Below are 23,616 nucleotides of genomic sequence, written 5' to 3'. Positions count from 1 at the left end.
GACATTCCTCGTGGTTCCGGCTTTGATAGTCCTCTAACCCTAGAAGAATTCCCTTACATTTTACAGGAATAGGAAAGCCTAGTAGATTAATGAACATTTTTTTAAATGGTTTATGTTTGGGTTCTATAGGAATTGATAAGGCTCTCACGTCGCGATTGGTCAAAAGAAATTTAAATCCAGCAGTTGTCAACATTTTAAGCAAAGCAAAATATGACCATATTTAAATGAAAATGGTTCACTTATAAAAAAGTACATATCATGACGTTTTTTGAAAAATCTGTATGTCATGGGAAAAAAATGGGTATTTTCGGATTTGACGAACAGAAAATATTGCTCAACATGTGAAAATATCAAGAAAATAATCGTAGGCCCATGTTATTGGTAAAAATTAGATTAACAACTTCTAATATGTTGAGAAGCCGGTGTTTTCGTTACACAACGTTCCAACTATTACTTTTATGTCACGTTGCTTAGTAACAAAAGTATAACCTAAAGTTAATCTACAGATGGCCCGTAAGTCCCTAACCATCCATATGTTAAAGAGCATTGTGTCTAAACAAAGTTATAATACTAGTAAGTTGAAGGCAACTGTTACCGCAGCATTTGGAACAATAACCCCTGCTATGTTGAGGAAAATGTCTCACAGCACATGGCGTCGCATAATATTATGCAGCGAGAATAAGGGACAGCACACAGATACACTGGGTACATAAGATATATGGATGGGTAGGGACTTACAGGCCACCCAGAATATAATGAAAGCATAAAGTGAAATACATAGATAAGAAAAATGGAAAAAATATTTGTTGATTTCTTAATTTAGAGTCTCCTATGGTTAAATAGGTTCGTTTTTATTTAAAAACGTTGGTTATATAACAGAAAGTAGCTTATTTAAGAAACGATTGAATCGATATTTTAAACGTTCATGATAAATTTTGTGCACTTGGCTCTAGGTTAGGTGATAACACACACTACGTCTTTAGGATTATTATGCCAACACTCACTGCAATTATAAGGTTTCACGGCCCCTTTGTATTCCCGTCGATAAAATTGTGATGGAGAGATAGTAATCGAATTATTATACCTGGGTAGATACATTTAGGCTTTTATGGCTCCTCCTATTTCGAGAAATCAAGCGTGACGTGACACACACTGGCTTTTATATGGGTCAGATTTCCAGCTTTTTTTTATGGGTCACAGCGCACGATAGAATTTTTATAACACAATTTTCAGCCTTTTGTTTGATTTTTATCCATATAATGCTAATCTTCTGAATGTGGAGTAAATCTAGTATATGAAATTTTGTGAGAAATTCTTTCAGTCTAAAAATATGGGTTAAAATCCAATACAATTTTTACCAGTTGATTTGTAACTTTTTTCATCTAGGCTAATCCTGAAGATATTACACCACATAGTTTTCCAGTTTCCTGTGCACTGATTATCTGGTATATGCATTCACGCTAACTTAAGATAACCTAAGAAGGTCAAAACGTTGTTTTGTTTTTTTATTTTAATCAGTTTTAATACCCATATCAGTCGTCTTTAGAATATATTGGTATGTTCATTGTTTTCCGATTCAAAGTTGCTTTTAAAGTCAAATAAATACCACATAAACTGTACTCTTAAAAGTTTCTGGAAAAACTTTCCACTTTTAATAACATCTTTACAGTCTAAAAGTTATGATCACAAAGCTGAATGCAGATCCACAATAAATCTACTACAAATGATTCTACATCTCTGTGAAAACCAATTACAGCTGAAACTGATGGCTATTACCACAACTTATATCTTACATGATACACATTTTTACACAACACTGCTAAATTCATGTTATAAATATTTAAACAAGCATATACAACACCACAAGATTCAACAGGTAAAGAAAGGAGAGATATTGCATAACACAAATTTAAAATTACAACTGACCACAAGCCTAAAACTATACATGTATATATATATATATTTATTTATTTATATACATAGAGATTATGTTACAGACAAAACTATTACAACAGGAATCACTAATTATACTTCATCTGAGCACATCTTAGAAAACGACAGATACAATTATCAATAAATTTTCTGACTTCTTTGCACAGACCCTCCTAATTGGAAATAAATAGCATGTACAAGCTGGAGATTTTGTGTACTCAAGGATTTAAATCTTAAAGATAAAAGGATCTTCCCCTGAGATATAGGATTGAAGTTTGGTGTTTACTTTTTCTTTAAAACAAACATTCAATAAACTAATATTTTTTCTAAAAAAATTTGTTAAATCACATTTGGATATAATGTAATACTCTTGGTATTAACAAAAAAAGGCAAAGAAGTATTTATTATCAGTGAAACAAGATTAACCTTACAAGGTAAAAGGATTGTCTGAACAGGATAACACATTCTTAAGTGCAAAACTTCAGTTTTAATTCTCCTAAGTATGAGATGTTTCACATTATTTTATCGACAAGAATCTTACACAATGAAAAAAACAAAAACAGCTACTTTATATCTTTAAAAATTATAGTTTTGTTAATATTTATGTGTAATACAAATCTAGACTTCATTTACCTGTATTACCTAATACAAATTTATTAGGCTTTCACAAACACCTATCTTAAACTTGTTACTTGGCAATTACTAAGGCCATAATTTTCATTTGCTGTTATAAGTTCAGTTTGATAAAAGATTTTGAAATTAAAAAAATAAGCTTACAAACAGTTGCAGAGTATACCAAACATCTATATACATAACTTGAGCGATCATGATATTAAGCTGTTTCTTCAAATCTTACACAGTCAAACTACATAACACTAAAACTATGTTTTTCAATGATTTTAACAGTGTTAATGATGTCTAATTCTGAAGTATTATTTCATATACAAAAGACTTAATCTAGGAAGTAACATTTATATTCTAATTTATGGTGAGTTATTTAAATTAATTCTGTAAAATTTACTAGAAATATTCCAAGCTTAAATCACAAACAATCTGCTGAAAGCCACATCAAATTTCTATAAAGAATTGTTTTGAGAAGCACACTTGTCATTAACTACCTGAGAATATGGACAGACTAATTTGTATTTGTTTTCAATCACAACTTGAAATTACTATTAGTGCATGCTAAGTTTTTCCTCACTATTTATAACTTTCTGACTCTACAAACATATGCAAATTGATCTGATTGTTACTCTATATACAAATATGAGTATGAATCTCAAATGTGTTGTGCATGCAAATTTTCAAGTAACAAAATTCAAAGGTTTAATGTAACAAAAAACTTTCAATTACTATCACTCATATACCACTCTCTAGCTGTAATGACATTATCTATAAAAACATTATATAAATTTATCAGATCTTTTTTAAAAGTACAATGTCCTTGAATAATGAGCTGCTTGACTGAAACACAATCTAAACAGACATTAGAGACCTAGCCATGTAATGTTTATGTTGAACAATAAAATTTGTACTTTTTTTTATAGAAAAATGCAGTTTCCCATCATTGTTCCAATTAAATGTTAAATAAAGAAAGAAACAGAAAGTCATTATTTTGTATGTATGTACAACAGCATTTCACAAAAGTAAACTGAAATTGTAAAAACTTTGACAGTAATACCATAAACAGTGTCACTATTTCATATAGTGCTTAATAGATCGCTCTATATGTAAACGATGACTGACTTGTTTAACACCAAGCCCCATTAGATCATTACTGTCAATATTAATCAACTTTGCACCTGTTATTCCTGCTTTTGTGAAGCAAGCTTTGTATTCAGGTAAAAATAAACTTTCTAACCACTCTGAAACATCCTTGTTATTCCACTCTAGCAATGGCTTCTGGTGAAATGCTTCATGGATTGACTTCATCACTACTTTATCACCATCACTTTGTACTGGAGAGGAAGTTAAATGATTCGTGGGAAATCTACTTGAAGGGATGCTATTTGGTAAGACACGGGTTCCTAACTGCTTTACCATAGTAGTGGCTAGATGAGAATCCCTATCATTCATTTGAGCTTTTGATGGACATCCCATGTATGCCATGTCACCATGCTGTAAGGTCTGAACAACCTTGGAGCCTGAAACTGTCTGATAGGAATAATCCCTATAAGAATAACTAGTCCTCTGAACATCAGGAGATTCCGATTGACCAGAAGAGTTACTAGCAGTGGATGAAAATTGTTGGACGTTAGACAAATCTTTTTTGGCAAATTTTCTTGCACTGCCATCACAAAATTCAAGAGGTGGTGCAATCATTGATGAAAACTGTTCAGTGGAACTGTATGAAGATGGGGGTGCAGCGAATTCAGGTGGAGGAGGTACAAGTTCTGTGAATACATCTACCTCATTAACTGCTGCTCGACCTAAGGAGTCTACCTGAAGTCTGATCAGCTGAAGGCTTTCATCAATACTTTGGCTTAACTTCAGATTTTCATCTGATACTTTTTTCAACTTAGCTTTACTATCTGAGACACTACTGACACTTCTAAAGTTTATTTCTTTAAGAGGAATAGGTGAACACTGGCTTTTATTCAAGCTATCATTGTCTAGTGGTTTCATAAGTTTGACTGCAGAACTGTTGTACTGACTCTGTCCTAATTTAGAAGCAGCTCTCTTAACATAAGATATAGTTTGATGGTTATAAGAAGGTAATTTACTAGTGTTGACCTTAGAGACAGGCATAACTGTAGAAATATCTTCAACATAATTCATATTTATACTTTTACCTAGCAAATTCTGTTCTGTTGTTACCACCTGTTTGGAAGTATTGTCAATACATTTTATTTTTTCTTCGACTGAATTTTGTTTTTTAAATTTTTTTGAAATTTGGCCATTGAAAGGTCCCATTACAACACACTCACTTTGTACTTCAACATCCGATGACACACCACTAGAACTATTCTCGTACTTTTCAACGTCTTCATGTACAAAGTTTTTAGGAAATGACTTAGATGGTCTTATGGGAGAATTCAAAGGAGAGGATACTTCTTTTTGGCAAGTTTCTGTCTTGTATTGGGCACCAGTTAGTGCTATAAGTATACCATCATTCTTCCTGGATGGTAAAGTAGCAGAATTATTTTGGATTTCTTTTTCTTCAAAAACAGATATATTTTCTTTGACTGAACAAGAAGAGTTTACAGACAGATCTCTTTTTTTGACCATTTAGGGTATCTTCCAAAGTATTCAACTTTATGATATCAGATTTTTCTTTATCTGAGTATTTATGAGACATAGAAAGTGTTTTTTCAATGATTTGTAATACCTTTGAATTATTATCTTGTGGATTCTCCTTCACAACTGAAGATGAGATTTGACTATCATGACAACTGTATGATAATGTTGTATCATGTCTAGTTTTAGTATTACTGTAAATGGATTCCTGGCTATTAATTGTTTTACTTTGAAATTTCTGAGTAAACCTGAGTCTTTCTCTTGCTTCTTGAATTGCTCGCTTGGCTTCTGTGTGGGGACTGTGTGGTTTAGGATAGCTTGAACCATCAGTCAAAGATTCCTCTTTGTCTTGAAGGGTAGCTGTGTCATTTTTTATGCCTTTAGAAGAAAGGCAAACTTCTTCTCTTTCATTATCTTCACTACTTTCATAATCAGGTTCTGGGATATAAGGTTCTGTTAATTCACAATGCAGTTTTTTGTGGGACTGGTGAATGGTGCTTGCAGAAGTAAAGCTAACATTATCTGCAAAAGGTTTCTGTGGTTTCAAAGTCACTTTTTTAGACATCAAACTGCCATTAGAAGATATAGAATCTCTTTGTTTGTTATGTAATCTAAATGTGGAATAGATTGCTCCAGAACCTCCATTATTATCAATTTCTGAGGAGGTATTATTTGAAGAAGTTAGTAATTTTGGTACTGGTATTTTTGGAGGTAAAGAATGAGATCTCAGACTAGAGCCACCACCACCTCTTCTTGGATGACAGTGCTCAAGTTTTCGGGTCTCAGGTCTAGATTTGTAACCAACAGGCATCACTGACTCTGGAGAAGCATACAGTTTGGCACTATCTCCAGGACGAAAACTTGACATAACCATACAATCCTGTTTTCTGATGGCAGTAATATTAGCATACTCTCCTATAGTTCGTGAGACATCAACTTTCACTACCTGTCCTTGTGGAGGTGGGGGTGGACGGTGAGTTGGAGGAGGGCACTTGGTTCTTGGTGATACTGGCACTTTATCATTCTGGTGGATAGACAAAGTTTCTGCATAAATCTGTGAAGGAACTTCAGTATTAGTTAAAATATCCTTGTTGTTTGTATCTTTAACTTGCTCATACAATTCTTCAATCGACTTCGATGTTTCATGGTATGATGCAAATTGTTTTTGGACAGAAGAGACAAATGGTTTACTATTATTATGTGGAGGGCAAGCCCACGAATGTCTACTGTTTTTGATGTTTAAAGCACTTACATCTTCCTGACTCTTACACTTCTTTTTAATATCGATCATATCATCACTAATTTCCTTGTTATTAAGATCTGGAGTACTATGAAATTCTTTGTGTAATTTTACCACTTCAGAAACCTTAGAGCGTGAAGCTTTGGAACGCTTCATAGCTGCCACACTGCCATATACCTTTGGCATTTTAGCTGAATGAATTGACTTTTTTACCAATGTAGAATATGGACCTGTAACATTCACACTTCTTTGACGAGCAAAAATATCTTCCAATTCAGCTGTGGAGATTCGCCGAGAACTTGGACGAGATCGAATAGAAGCAACCTTGTTGTTTCCTTCTGCTGTAAGGTTTCCTGGTTTGTTTGGTATGCTTTCAATAGAACTACTTTTTGTTGATCTTCCCTCAGAATCATATTCATTTATTGTTCTTTCCAAGACTTCTTTAAAGGAAGAAGTAAAAAAAATTAATGACATGTGTACAGACCTTTTCTTGCAACTTAGGATATTTATTAAACTTTTCATAAAATATTTTATTTTATAAATCCTCAAAATACATGATGTTCATATCAGCAAAACTAAGTTTTCAAAATAATAATAATCACTAACATACAGGCCTAGGTTTGTTTCAAAATTTGCTAAAGCTACTTAAAAGCTATTTGCAAGCAACCATTTGTAATTTTGAATTAATAGACTAAAGGGATTACAGCTAGTAAATAGTACTCAATGCCAATTCTTTGGTAACTTTTGTCTGGCCAAATAATGGATATTGATTAACCCATAATATGATTATAATTCACCCATATTCTCAGCATGGAGCATATTCTTCTAGCAGTGAATCATGAACCCTGACTTCTCAGAGTCATAGAACAAGTACACTAGTCCTTAGGCCATGTCTTACTTCATGCAATTACTAATAAGTTTTATAATGAGGATAACATAACTTAATTCAATGTTTTTTTTATTTTTAAAAAAGTGACTTATAACTTCCCAGTTTGAATGACAAAATTATGGAGTATTAGTAGTCTAAAAGAACAATAATGAAAAACATTTGTTTGACTATAATTACATAATTCCAAATGGTTCACAAATACATTTAATTTTTAACTGTTATTACAAAACCATATGAATGAAAGTCATATTACACAGCTATTTATTTTGCAGCTTTCTAAACAATGGGCTTATGTGTTGTTATTCTGAGCAATTCAACCCGTTAACCCTTTACTTATTAAAAACAACAGAATCTCAGAAAAACATAACAAAACTGAAGTTTGATAGATCTTTTGAAAAATTAAAACGTATGAAAAAGAAAGTTTCTCTCAATAATAAAGAAAGTGTTCTAACTAACCAATTTCTGACAGTCCGGCAACCAGAGAGCGTGCTCGTATCCTTCCAACAGAAAGTGTAGTCCGAGGATCGCGTTTGGGTGGTGGGGGAGCTGTGAAAACACATTAGATGAACATTGTTTTCCAATATTTGTGTATTTGCAACTGGAAAGATTATCAAATATTTTGAACTAATACAAATTTTATAATAAAACTGAACCATGTATCAGGGTCCGAAATGTGTATGTCTTACAGTCAGCCGTGACTAGTAGGAGGCTCCTGGACTGACTAAAGTATCAAGAAAGATAATCTTAAACAATTTTGCTATTTTACCTTATTATTAAATGTTCATTTTCTATACCTTATTCATAAAACCATAATTGTGTTTCTATCTCCTAAAAGTATCTTTATTTCAATCACCCAAATGATGCCTTTAGCCTTCTGGGTATACTGAGCCTATTTTTAAACATTGTGAAAAATCCCTATGACATCTGAAATAAAAGGGAGGTTTCTGGAACTTGTGAATGGCAGAATTTATCTAAATGAAGTGTGGCAAACGTTAAAATCTCAATAAAATAATCACAACTATCAAAGTGTATATAATATATGGAAAATTTAGTTGCTTTTGATACTCAAGAAAGTTTTCAAAATTAATGACTATTTAGACTTGGTTTATGAAGAATACCACATAGGTGTTCCAATAAAGTAACTGCATACTGATACTGATTAATCACCTTGTCAACAAAGTCATTAACCAAATAAGCAATCCTTAGGTTTACTCTTGTCGTGTACTAAATACCAAACAATTTTTTGTTCTTAAATGGGATACTATTATTTAAATATTTGTACATGTTTGGTCTCAAAATAAGATATACGTACAAGCCACTATAAGACTCACAAATTGCTTCAAAATTAGAAATTGTGATTTCAGCCTTTATAGGTTCCAGGTCAGTACACATGCCATGTTTGTCAACAGGGATATAAAAGTTCAACTACTAGACAGTTTATTGCTTAGATTATGCAGCAATTAAATATAGTGCCTAGATTCACGTCAAGCACTGGTAGGCATATTTTTTTAGAAATATGACCAAATGCTTCACATTAAATTTATCAGCTTTATGCAACTTTCTATCTTTATAAGTTAAAAAAAAACATTTTCTTTTAATACATTAAAGACACAAACTTAAATATTTCATTATTGTTACACAAGTTATTACTCAACCTTTCTTAAGGGACAATTTACGAGGAAGAGTAGCACACTGCCTTTGTGTAGTAGTATACTTGTCACTTGCATTATCAGTCGGTGGTGTCAGGACTGAAACCACAGTCATAGCAACCAAATCTCCAGACTGTCGGATTATTCCTACAACTCGTTCATGTGAAGCTTGAGAGACATCTTGCCCATTGATCTGAAAACAAGGTTTTAAAAAATAAAAATAAAAGATGGTTATTCTAATGTTTCTAGAACAACAATAGCATTATTACATTTGTAACAAAAATAAATACAATTAAAATTGCAATTTATCACAGATGAACACATAACTCAGAAATCTAATGTCAGTCTTTCAAGCACAACTCCAATCTACTAATAAAATGGCTTATAACATGGGTTTAGTTAATGATACACATGAGAAAACTGAAATTTGTTTTTTCTTCAATAAGTCAATCATTTTAATTATATGCAAAATCAATGTTTTTATGTATTGTAATTTACTGGATTTCAAGTATGCTATTTCACACACAGTGATTTCTAATTACAAAAGTGGTTCCTCCATTCATATTTCTTAATAAGATGTACTATTTTGGATCAAACTTACAGGTTTTTAATAAAATTGATATTACCATGTATAAAAATTGAAAGAAAAACTGACTTGGCTAGTTGGACTGATGGGAAGACTGAAAAACACAAGGGAAGTGAATATTTCAAGTCTTCATACTTTGAAACAGACACAACAGGAAGTTGAATACATCATATTATAATTATTTTGAATATGCCAATCAATAATTTATATGATAACCAAACCAATATAAAGTTCTGGTGTAACAGTAAGTATCAAAACTACCACTTGACATTGCTTGGCATTTTGCAAATAGCATAATGACACTGAAAATTCATCGATTTCAGGAAAGGTATGTTACAGACATTTTCCAATACAAAATATTCACATACACATTACTAAAATATGTTCAGATCAAGGTTTAGTACTTTCATGATGGAAATATCCCTTGTACCTAATCCAACGTTGACTGATGTGCAGGGGCGTAGATTTTTCACAGCCGATGGGGGATGTGTGATTTTTGCAACCACTTATGTGGACTGTTCAATTTGTAAATTGGTAATCTGCGAATACGTGAACCTGAAAGCTGTAAACATGTAGTCACAGAGTAATCTTGTTGCCACAATATTTGGATGTATACTTAGGCCTACTGACTGATACTTACAAAGTTACGAACTATAACTTAGATCAAAAAGCTTAGAAGCACGCTAATATTAAAGATGTACATTTCGGCTACTGAAAAGCCTACATCTAGGCCTAATTATGTAATTCGATTGGTAAGAACATGAGAATCACAAGAACAAACACACAATTTGTAGGCCTGTGATGCAATAAAACAATTCAGCAGACCAAACTGTAGGGGGGGATGATTGTATGCACCATGCCCACCACCTAAAATGAAGGGGGGGATGTATACCCTCCATCCCCCCAGGATCTATGCCCCTGCTGATGTGTCAAAATGTGCCTACTGTGACCTTTTTTATAGAGTTGTAAAATTTAATTAAACAACTTTATTATAAAAGTGTGTCAATACACTTGACATCAATACATAGTTCATAATTCAACTATTAACATTATATAATTTTACTTTTCTTGATTTCAAGAAAAAATACTCAAATAAATCATTTTTCTTTATTACATGTGACACTTCTTTGGTTTGAATTGCTTATTTTTTTCTTTCTACCCCTATATGAAATTCTGAATCTAAGTAAATTACACATTTATCATACATGTATTATTAAGGCATAACTTAACTGTATAACCACTAATTTTTCTGCTTCACTGAGGTATAATCCAGTTAGTGAAACTTGCAAGCTGCACAATTATATCACATCTTGTTTTCCTAAAATGTCAGTAATTCTCTCTGCATTTGTTGTTAAATTATCCACAATCAAAATAAAGAGAAAATTTCAACTTGTTTCAGGATGGCTCTTATGGGTATTAACACTTTCACCAATAAAACAGCAAACAACGTTTCAACCTTCTTAGGTCATCTTTGTCATCTTCAGGTTAACAAAAGGTGTTAAGCTAGCTCGTCCTAACAACATTTTTTGAATTATTTAGCCTGTTGTTTGTAGTTTAAGCACAAAACTATGCACACTCTGTTCACCATGGTATTCATAAACTGGTTTCTAGGATTATTAGTTCACAGACATTCTGCTGCAGCACTGTGGGTCCAGTCTTGTGTTTAACTGTTTGCTACTGCTGATATCACATTCAACTAACAGAATAATTTTTACTCACTTATAACTTAGAAAACCATTTAAATTATACTCATTATACAACATTGTATTTTTATGTGTATTTGTATTTTGTTTTCTCAATTGCATATTTGAACTAAATAACAAATAAAGTAATACCAAAAAGTAGGGTTAATTTTTGTTGAGACTTCAAGTATAAGACCCAAATGTAAGTAATAAATTTCTTGTTTTTAATGTATACTTTTTGTCTAGTATTTCGAAAGTAACTAAAGCATAAACATTTGAAATTCATTATATAAGAGAAGTTTAATTAAAAAAATAAAAATAATACTTATTATAACACAAATACTACAAGTGTATCATGATTGTAGTTTAACAATATGTGCCAGTAACTTGATTTTCTGTTTACAAAAAAATACCCACTGTGATACTCTAAGTGCAACTGTACAGCAATAAATCTGAAGGGCTGGAGCATTGAAAAATATTAGCTTTGGTTGAGAGATTAAAAAGCATGACATTCTCTGTTATAATATGCAGGAAATCTAGAAAAGATAAAAAATAAAGTTAATTCAGGTTTATTTTGCAGACTGCAACTTTTCATTTTACTCTACATTGCTGATTTCACCATAGTCAGTACTTGGGTTGAGAAAAAATGTAAAAATGTAAAGTTTTACTGGAAAAACAAAATTCTGATATTCATCTAGGAGGTCTTAAAGATTATGAAAGTGAAACAAGAAACTGAAAGGTGATTTTTTTTTTATTCTTAAAACATAAATTCACCTTGTACACAAGACTTGTTGGACTCAAACTAACTTATTAAAGTTCCAACAAATCTTTATTTAAAATACTTTATTAAAATTCTGATATTTTGTGTACAATATAATTGTAATGTATACTAAACACTTGTCAAAGTTTGCAAAAATGCACTTAATAAATTTAGAATTATAGTACACATTAGTTCTTCAATATGGGCTTAACTGAACTGGAAAGCAAAGGATCAGTCTGGAACATTAGGACCATACAGAAATAAACCAACAACATGTTGCTTCTTAGCTGTGGTAATAAAAACATGGCATACATACAAAGGATCCATGTGTCCCAGGGAGCAATATGCAACATAATCAATAAAGATCTCTTTCTGTAAAAGATACACAAGTAATGGGAACACATGTTGCTCCATAAAATATCCATTCAACTGTTATATACCTCAAGCAGTTGGAGAATGAAACATTTTTTCATGTAATTCCACATAAATATGTAATGGTTAAGTTGTCTGACACAAAGTTTTTAGATTTCTGTGTAACCAGACTCTTCAGACTGGCATTGAAAAACTACTGTCCTCATAAATTAGATGGATTATGAAAAGCCTGTTAGGATGACATGGTATGCTTTGGAGATGACAGTCTTATGGATAGAGCCTTTTGGAATGAAAACTGTTTTGCAGGGTTATTGAATAGACATAATCACTTGGACTGTAGTGAAAGCTCCAAAATCAACTTAATATAACATACTCAACTCCTGTTGACTTTGATAAAATTAGTTATGGTGCTTAAAAGTAGTAGTATATCCTGATAAATCCCTCTAAACATCTTGTGAATGTTTTCTAAAATGATGATTTGCATTAAGAAAAATCAATGTATAAAATTTAAATTTCTATTTAGACTTTGTGTTTAACATACAACTCACAGATTGCAAGTCTAGCACTCTTATCACCGGGCTCAGCTCTGCCTCAATGGTCAAGTTGAGATACTAATCTCAACATGTTCTGGTAATTTTGTTCTAACATAACTTATAAAACAAAATAAAGGAAATAACCACATAAAATTCTTCCATAATAAACTTTTTACTTTTCTACCTACAACAAAATCCAACCTCTCTTACAGTAGCTCCCCCAGTGAAATTTAAAATGACACCCTTGTAACTGCTACAAAGCATCTTAATTTACATAAAAATACTCCTAAGGTTTCAATTACTTTAAACAAAAAGTTTCAAACACACAGTTTTAATGTTAATTTCCTTTAAGTTACTGACCTCCAAAAGAAAATCACCCTTTTTTAAGCCTGCTAAATCAGCCACTCCACCTTTGTCTACATCATCTAGATATTGCAGGCTAGGCCAGTTATCTGTGGGTTGCCTTTCCATTAATGGGCTTGTAGCTAAATAACAGAAAAGTTCCTATAACTGTAAATAAAGTAACAACCTACATCTCCAAAAAGTAATCTTTTTAGCTCAATGCTTTACTATTCCATCTTCATCAGGAGTTATTGATATTCTACCAGTTCACTAATCCAAGTGAAATCATAAAAATGCCTTGTACTAAATTCCAGTTTGCATTAAACAAATTTTAGAATAATAATAAAAATTCTTTAAAATTTTCATAATTTTCAAACAAATTGATTAAAAACATTTTCTTAGTCAGTGCTAAAAGTCTTTACAAATACCTTTATTGAATGTATTCAGCCTCACTAAATTTGATAGTAAACTTATGACAAACGTTGATTCTAAATAATATTTATATACGGTTGCATATTAAAGTATTAACAAATAATGTGAAAAGCAAAAACAAAAATTGAGTTACAAATTTAAGTTTAATAAAAAACATGATTTGTAGCTGTGATAATAAAATTTGGTTTTGTTTAGAAATACACATTTAAAATGATTGATTGACAACTTAATATTGCTAATGTGCTAATTAATGAACTTACCTAACATCTTTGAAGAGTCAAGTGTATAGCTCAAAAATAAATGGTACATTTGTGTATAATGGGACAGCTTTCAGTATGCCCTCTTGGTACTCAGTGCAACTTTCTGGCATTACTGATATTTATACAGGTAAATATAGTCAACAGTGCAAGTGATACGTTTAATATAAATATGAGACCAGTAACGTGAACTGTCCCAATATCTTTAAGTACTATAAAATAATTATGTTTTCATAACCAACTAATTTTGTATCCAGTAAAAGGCAAAACCTTTCTATAGAAATATATATATATATATATGTTTTTTAAATCTTGGGTTATGCAAGTATTAAACTTTGTATAGTGAGAAAATGCAGCAAGATTGAGCAGATTTAATAAAGCTGTCTTGATTTAGTTTAATCTTCATTTAAATATATTTGAAGTGTTAATAAGTGTGGATCTAAAGTCACTGCTCTTGAGATTCAAAGGTTATTCTTACTTTAGTAAGGTTACACAGATATTACATATTAAAGAAAAAAAGAGTATCTAAATGGCTAATTTTTAAGGCATATATTTCTGAAAAAAAAAAGGCAAACAGTTGATAACAGTTCAACAAATCTCACCTTGAGCTCCTCTGAGAACAAAACCAAATCCTTTTTTTCCTTTATGGAGGATCACAGTTCGAGCATCTCCATACCTAGTGAATAATGTTGACAGTCAAGTTTTTAACAAAGATAAAAACAAATTATTTCATTGTAACGTCAATCAAAGGCTTAATGTCTATGCATCTGAAAAGTATGTTTTACAATGACTTAAGTACAAGTTGTTGTTTTTGTTTAGATAGAATGAAAGCTTTCTAGTATATTCAGATTCATTTGTAGATAAAATTTGTAAATGAGTACCACAAAGAATGAAGTTTTTTTCAGATATTATTTTTGAATTTGACTTAAATTTCAAATATTTTTTGGTATTATTTACAAATCTAATTAAAAGTTTCAAGCACACTCATGAAATTAATTCAAAAATACAATAATGGTAGCTTTTACTAAGCCAATGTTTTGACCTATAGTACAGGATCATGCAGGTGAGATTTTATATTTAACAGTTTTTAAGAAGATAAGTTACGATTTCACAATTTCATATTTTTTTCAAAGAAAAGCACTGCTTCTCAAACCTTAATTTAGGTATAAATATTTTAAGGACCATAAATAAATTCAAACATTTGAGCTCAAGTAGCTATAATCAGTATTGATTTACAGGGTAATGTTCTCCATTGTATTTATTTATAATTTCAGGTATCTTTACAGGTAAATGTAAAATCTGATTTGTTTCTTGCTGTTAACTAATATGTCATGTATCACTTAGCCAACATTCTAAAACATCAAAATTTTCAACTAAAGAACTTGCATTTTTTATCATGTTTTGTTATAAAGCTGTAAACTATTTTGAGCTATTTTGACAGCTGCTTATAACATACAAACATGTACATATATGAGCTATTACAAACCAGCCAAAGTTGCCACATGGCAATAATAATCAACAGATTTTTGTTAAAAATTAATTTGACAAAATTTCCTCCCAAAACAGTTTGAAGGCTTAGCTACTTTTGTACTATTGCTGTATTCTGTACTGTTATATACTGTATTTTAGAGTACATGGTAGTTAACAGCTTTCATAATTTACCATTTAATCTACAGCTTTATTAGTTTAGCTTTAATAATTCACAGACTAATTTAAATTTTCAATCTTTGTTATTATGAAATTTAAAAAACAATTCAATGTTAATATAAATTAAGAAACGAACTGCTACGAATGGAAATTAGTTTGAAAGCAACAAAAAATTAAACTTAGGTGAAATATTATAAGGAAAAGTTTTTCATGTTGAAAGTTTGATGCAGGAAATGCAAGCTTGCAGCCTGAGAAGTAGCTGAAACAGCAACAACTTTAAAAAAACTAGAACAAAAAATTTAAGGGGCAAAAACTTTTCTCAGATGTTTGTAGTTTTATCATGCATGAAACCACATATCATGCAAGTCGTAAGAAAGATAGTTACTCTGTTAAACAGAATAAACACACAACTTAGGTGTTTTATATTTGAATAGTTGTTTTAGGATGTTTTCTAAAAAAGAGTAATTTTAAAAATGTGGTTCCCAGAAAATAAAGAGTATGTTAGCTATATTTACAAGTTCCCCTTTTCTTGTGTTGCAAATAATACATAGAATCTACCACAATGTAACTACCAACTCTTATTACCCTGTGACAGGCAGGCATATTATATATTTTCTACTTGTTTTTGTAACATATTTGATTTGTTTCTAATTTTTCTTTATTTAGAGTCAGTGTTATAATGATAACAACACAGGATCCAGAAAGTCATTAAGACCACCTTGTTCTGGTGGTGGCTTCATTTCTTTTTTTCTCTGTAGAAGTAAAGTCTGTTCTTCCAAAGGAAATATCATAGTAATATATACAAGTATCTGCACTGTAATATCCCTTGCTGGATGAGTATAAAATTGACTTAATGTAGCAGCTGACCAAAACTACGAGGAAACAAAGATTACAAGATGACACTGTCAACTAGCAAAGAAAGTGAGTATACCATTTGAATTCAGCTGCATTTTCTTTAACCCATTAATACTAAGAGACTGTCATGTAAAGACTTTTTTAAAAAATAACATCTACTGTTATTTGTAAGTTTGCCTGATATTTGTAAAAAAATTGGTTTTATATGAAAATATCACAATATAATAACAGTATGTGCATGTCAGTGTTTACGACTAAGCTTTGGGTGATGCTAAACTACATATAACTTCAAATCAACAGAAACCTGCTTTTTTTAAACTTCATGAAGCTGTGAACGTTTACTTGTTGTTTAGTATACTTGTGAAATTTAAAAGAGTTTCATGCAACATGATGTACAATATATAAATGTCAAAAACAACATTTCAGCTCTCTTACATCTTCCACTGTCTTGGAATTGTATTAATTTTCCTAGCATTTAACTCCCTACGTCCTTCAATTCGAGGTTGACCAGATGGAGGAAGGGCTTCAATTTTTCTCAACTTGACTTCCTGAACAGCTGAGGATGGAAATAGACCCTCCTGTTCATTTCTTAGCCTTCCTTCCAACAGCCCACACTCAGAGATACCAACAACTAATAAAATATTAACACATATGTACATATCAACTGTCATCATGACATACATAATACAAACTATAATTTAAACTACCCATGTTAAATTTGGTCTCAAACAGTAATGCATAATAGATTATACAAAATATCTACAGACTTCGCAAAATCAATCTATTGTTTTGCATTTATGGGAAAAATCTGATAAATTTTGCAATTAAAAGTTTAATTCATTTAGCTTTAATATTAGAAATAATTCAATTAACATCTTATAATTATTCTTCAAAATGGCAAAAACAAAGTCTACAGTATCTTTTTTTCCAATTCACTAATCTAGCTGTCTGACTTATCTTCAACTCAAATTGGCCTGTAGTTTTATTTTCACAGTCGAACTTTGTACAAATGATCAACTTAGGTCCAAATAGTTGTTTACAGTTTGCTAAATAAACCAAATATTCAGTACCTGTTCTAGAAAATATGCACATCTTTGAATTAACACGGTCTCTTCAAGTAATTTAACCACACATACCATTGCTAATCAGCATTTAAAGTCAACTAACTCAATTTACCATCCACAATATCTCCTCTCATTAACTGGAGGTGGCCAGGACTACAAGGAGAGTAATCTTCCACACAGACACAGGTTGTTCCTGGAAGAATAGGATTGTCTCCATGTTCAGTAGTTGACTCACTTGTTCCACTGTTACTCGTGCACACACCAGAAGAATCGCTGGTAACACTTTTTTCTATTAAACAGAATATAATAATAAATATGAAATTCCCACCACGAACAAAAGAAGACATTTACAAAAAAATCTTAATGTCACTAATAAACAGTTTATATATATTAAAAAGCTGTATATAAATAATGAATAGATTGCCTTTTATAGAAATCTTATATAAATGAAAAGTTGTCTGCCCTAACAAAGATTTGAACCTCAAACACTCAATTTTGCTCAAATTTAACTCTTGAAGCCAATCATTCACAAAATGAGCTAGCATAATGACATTATTGGTTCTGTGAAATATGAACTGTGATTACTGATGTAATAATAATTATATAACTATACTCTTAAAAATTAAATCATAAGAAAAAATAGCATATCCAAACCTCACATGAAAAGTAATTAGTTGTAATATTACTTAGAACAAGAAAAAAAGAAAAGAAACAACACAGCTACAATATGAACATGTTTTGTTTTTTTGTTTTTGAATTTCGTGCACAGCTACTAGAGGGCTATCTGCACTAGCAGTCCCTAATTTAGCAGTGTAAGACTAGAGGGAAGGCAGCTAGTCATCACCACCCACTGCCAACTCTTGGGCTACTCTTTTACCAATGAATAGTGGGATCGACCTTCATATTATAATGACCCCACGGCTGAAAAGGCGAGCATGTTTGGTGTGACGAGGATGCAAACCTGCGACCCTTAGAAAACGAGCCGCATGCCTTAACTCACCTGGCCACCCCGGGCCAAATGGACATGAATCACCTGGGCACACACCATAAAAAAATAAAAATAAAGAAGAGTAGATATGGGTTATCTAGCTCACAATATCCCATATCTTTACCACCTTTCACTGTCTGCAGCTCCATGTGAGAAAGTGACTACTCATGAAAAAGAAAAATCAGTAATAAGAAAGAAATAATTGGAATACAATATATTAATGGGGGAAGATAGTAAAACTGTCCTTGAAGTTGGCATTCCAGTCCCCATAGTGACATTTGGACATAAATACTGCAATGTTAAAGTATTACTATACTAAACCCTACCAACTATCAAGTTTTTGACAGTTCTGCAAGACTCACATAGTAGTAAATATTCTATTAATACACCAACACAAGATACAGTCCAAATAAATAATTGTTATAACTTTCCCTACAAAAATTAGAAATTATTCCTTATTGCATTTATTATGATTTTGTTTACATTACTATTTTTAAATTTATGTACATATTTTGTGTACTTATTACAAAATAATTTAAAATATCTAATTACATTTATTTTATTAAATCTGTTAAAAATCAGTTTATTCACTAATATATTCATATTGGAAATTGGAAACTGTTCATTGTTACAAATTCTAAGGATTAATACCTAAGCAGCTGTAAATGTATAATGATCTGTATGGCAAGATTTGATATTCTACTGTTTGACAAGAAAAGTTAAAAATTTGAAATGTAAAATAGTTTATTTTTCATACATATTAATATTACAGTACTTATCAACTGTCTTGATATCTTAATAAATATACTTTGGTTTTTGATACAGAGGTGTCTTCAACTTGTAGAACTGTAGGATAAATATTAGTGATATAATTACTTATTAATGGATTATTGATGAAAGTTAAATCATTAGTATATCTATAAGTTAAAGAAAACAATTCCAGATTTAAAAAAATATTTGTAAATATATTTTCATTATAGTAAAGATACAAGTATAGCAACACTCCTTAAATAATTAGCACCCATTGGCATACTTTCTATTTGTTCATAAATATGTTAATCAAAATGAATATATGCAAAGACTGGACATATCATTTAGCAGTAAAGTTTGTATTTCTACCTTTACAGGTAGATCTATAAACTGATCTGTTAATAAATTAATTACCATTACCAAATATTAAATGGTATAGTTGTCAATCAAGTAGCAAAATCATAAGTTTGTATTGCATCTGCTGGTTCTTTTTTATTTAAATTTTCTAATATTTTTAAAATAAGCTCATTGTTAACAACTTGATTTTTGTTGCAGTTTAAGAGATAACGTAATCAGTAATTTATCAAATAAAACTGTAGGATGTTTTGATATATTTTTTATTGAATTAGAAATAAAATGAAATTTATTGAGTGATTTATGTAGTTTAGGAACAGCATATAGATACAGTATTTTGAATATAGATTTGCTTTAATATCAAAATGTTTTATAGTTTCCAACAGATTGTTAAGAATAGCACCTTCAGAATTATTGTCTGATTGAAGTATCTGTGTAGTATTTGTTTCATTAGTTACAAGTTCTACCTAAAACATTTACAGATAAAACCAAACTACAATTAGCTTTATCATAACAATATATTTTTCTTGTACTTTATTGATTTTAGTTTTAAAAAATGTTAAGTCTGTTGGGCATTTTTGGAAATCAAACAAAGCTAATTTATTTTTAATTCTATTAATCACATAATATCTCCATTCTATAAACCGATTTGAAAGATACATTAGCATGTATACATCTATAGTTTCATTTTGGTGGATCAGATGACTTAGTTGGGAATAGGTGTACAAAAATATTGTCTAAAATTAGTAAGGAAAACTATGGCATAAGATAGATGCCTCAGATTCAAAATCTGGTTAATGCATGTTGCTTTTCATCTACTTCAGATTGTTACACTACCATAACAAATGCTGTAACTTCCAATACATTTGAATAACATGTATGGAAAAATAATAATAATAGTAAAATAACGTAACTTGAAAATCCTGTAGTGGTAACTAATGTTAATGGCTGGAATGAACAGGTTGGAATACTGATATTCTTAAAATTAAGGCACACCATACTATAAAACTTATTATTTTTAGTTTAATAAGTTATCTCATTAATCTCATTCCTTGATAAAACATTTTTCTAACAGATAATGACCTTATTTTACAAACTATGGTATTCACTTTATGTGTATAGAGAGTAAATGTCTAATTCATTCTTTCTTTATTCTCCTATTGTCACACTCTTTCAAAAATAGCCCAACTCTTTAGTTTTCATGTCACTTTATTATATATATGATTAATTTTTATTTTTATTTTATTCAAAAAAATAGAAAAAATATTGAAAAAAATATTAACCTTTTGGAAAAACAGTTTTTTTTGTGTGGTATTTCTATGTATGACACAGCTAGACAAATGAGAGCTGATTACATATGAAACTGCAGCCATCAGTCAACACTGGTGTACATAAAACATTAAAAGAATTATCACAAAAAACTTCTCTTTGTTAATAAACATAGAACTTATGCTGAATTGTAGAGTACCATTACTCTCAGGGGCCAGATATTCCCTAGTAGTTAGTGTTCCGTGCTGTAAACCTGAAGGTCCATAGTTCATGTCCTACTGCAACAAAATATGCCCTGTTCCTTGGAGCTATGAGTTTGTTATATGAGCAGCAATGAAATTCTACTCTTCAAATAAAGTAGCCCAAGAGTTGACAGTGAGTGCTTTTGATGAACTGTCTTTCCTCTAGTTCAGTGCTTATCAGTCGAATTTGACAGAAGACCCCTGCATCTGGGCTTTGGTTATCATGAACCCCCATGACTTCCCATTAGCTGTACAAGGATGAAAAAAATTTAATGTTTCTTGGTGTAGTTCATCATAGTTCCCAGCAAAGGTGGTATGTGCACTTCTCAGACACCTTGTGGACTCAAAAAAGAAATGACTACTTGGTGCAGACAGTTTGTGATTCCCTGGGTAACCTGCTAATGAACCACTGTTTGAGAAATACTGTTCTAATTTGTCAGTTTCATAAATAGGTACTACTAATGAAAACATCCTTCCTGTAATTCTGTGTGAATATCTAAAACAAAATCACTCCCAGACATTATGAACATCTCATTATGAAGCATTTTGAATTCTGATCCCAAAGTTTGATGATAAGAAATATTAAAAACATAAAAATGAGCTAGCTATTCATATTGACTTTTTGCTTCTGTATCGGTTCCCAGGTTTTACCTCACTGGCATTCCAAATGTGATTTACTTTCAGTAAGTTGAACAATTCAAATAGTCTGCAACACATTAAGTGACAAATGGCCACATCTTTAAGCATAACTTAAAGCCATAACAAAAAGCAACACATAAAATGTAAATATAAAAACAGCTCTAATCTTGTGAACATACATATGACATCAGGGTTTATTTTTATGCTTAACTGTTCTTTCAATTAGAGCATTTTTTTCACAAAATTAAATTTCAGCAAAATAACTTACCATAATTCTTGAAATAATTGAAATGTATGTCCTTGCGTTCTCAATGTTTAATGCCAACTGCACATGAAATGTGAAAGTCTACAGCTATCTGCATATCCTTATATAACTCAAATTAAAAATGAAAAAAACATGTTATATTCAGTTAAATCTTTAATTATATGATGTATCTGATGAGTACTATAATAGTATTGCATACTGACAGTATATTATGCTTTTTTTTAATATGCATAACATAAACTTATTTTGAGTTCTTTTGACACTCTTTAATTAAACACAAAGACATACCCGTTACTACACTGGCAGAAGCTGTGTCTTCACTATCTTCTCCACTAGGTTGTGTACAGGTAGATGACGACCCAGTCGATGCCTCTGAGATTGTAGAAACAGAGGAGAAGGGAGGCAATGAGCGGTAAGAGGGACAAGGAGAGGGTGGTTTGCAACCAAGACCTAGCTCAAGGCGTGGGTCACTGTTGTTGCGACTCATTGCTGCGACAGCAGCACTAGCCCGCCTCCGAAGATTATATTGTGGAGCCTCTCTGTAGGGAACTGTGATGGAGAACCCACAGGACAACACATAGTTTAGGGCATGCAAATCCAAAATTTATGACCACTAGACTTTTTTCCCATGCATAGCTAAAATTGCTAAATTGCTAAGGAAATCAAATAATTGGTTTTCCTCTAAAGGCTTAGCCAATTTGAAATCTCAGACTTTCTTGGTCGTGTCCAAATATATTTAGGTTTTTATTGAAATTAATTTTATTAAACATAACACAAAATAAAATGAAAATAATATTGCATTGAATAATTATTACATAAATAAATAAAAATTCAACAAAGTGTTTATATAGATCAGGGCAAAACTGAAAGCTTCTATGTTTCTATTCTACCCCCATAAGCAATATTTATAACCATATGGTTAATTATGTGAGTAGAAACATGATATGAGACTAAAATTTTCAATATCTAGGCAACAGTTAAACCATACAGGAAGGCTCTACATCAACTACAAATTAAAAATTTAAAATGTGCAAAAAGAAACAGGCTGATAAAGCATTCAGTAAATCTTATCAATCAGCATACATTAACAATGAATCCCTGCAGCAACCTGACCAACTGTAATAAAGTAGGATTCATGTAAGATCTGGAAATCCATAAAAGTTGGAATCAAATAAAGTGATCTACCAGGGTTGATTTAAAAAGTCTTTAAATGAGGCCTTTTCTAAGCATATAGTAGTCATAATGGTTTTATATCTCCCCAAATTTATTTACTCTTATTATTATGGTCATGGCTGTCTGGCTAGCAATGATCATCATTGAAACTATCCAATTCCAGATTTAATTCTTTGGCTCAAATTTAGTTTACAATTAAATCAGTTCATTAAAAAAATCTTTCTGCATTATGCATTTTACTGCAGTCTGTTTTTTTTTTTCTCCTTCGATAATCCAGGGCATTTTTCTTTATCATCATTCACTGTTCTGCACTGCAGCTCAAAGTTTGCACTTTGACCATTTAGGAGGTTTATTATAACTAATAGAAATTATTTTCTGGCATATTTTATTTCTTGCTTCCTCCCCCATCAGGATCACATGCATAGCATGTCTGCACAGCAGACTGTGCTGGAAGTACGT

General features: G+C 31.2%; 1 pseudogene across 1 annotated transcript in view; it reads right to left on the bottom strand.

Moving 5' to 3' along the window:
• Window positions 1–1,622: 1,622 nt before the first annotated feature.
• Window positions 1,623–23,616, bottom strand: part of LOC143232354 (uncharacterized) — an 88,411-nt pseudogene continuing 66,417 nt past the window's right edge. Inside the window, exons 10-17 of the transcript XR_013017502.1 lie at window positions 22,273–22,533; window positions 17,590–17,766; window positions 16,849–17,044; window positions 14,514–14,587; window positions 13,241–13,365; window positions 8,954–9,140; window positions 7,755–7,844; window positions 1,623–6,849 (exon numbers count right to left, since the gene is read on the bottom strand). The product of XR_013017502.1 is annotated as an uncharacterized LOC143232354 (transcript). The remainder of the gene's footprint in view (window positions 6,850–7,754; window positions 7,845–8,953; window positions 9,141–13,240; window positions 13,366–14,513; window positions 14,588–16,848; window positions 17,045–17,589; window positions 17,767–22,272; window positions 22,534–23,616) is intronic.

Source organism: Tachypleus tridentatus, chromosome 11 (assembly GCF_004210375.1).
Source record: "Tachypleus tridentatus isolate NWPU-2018 chromosome 11, ASM421037v1, whole genome shotgun sequence".
Lineage (NCBI taxonomy): Eukaryota > Metazoa > Arthropoda > Merostomata > Xiphosura > Limulidae > Tachypleus > Tachypleus tridentatus.
This window is presented reverse-complemented; position numbering and strand designations above follow the sequence as displayed.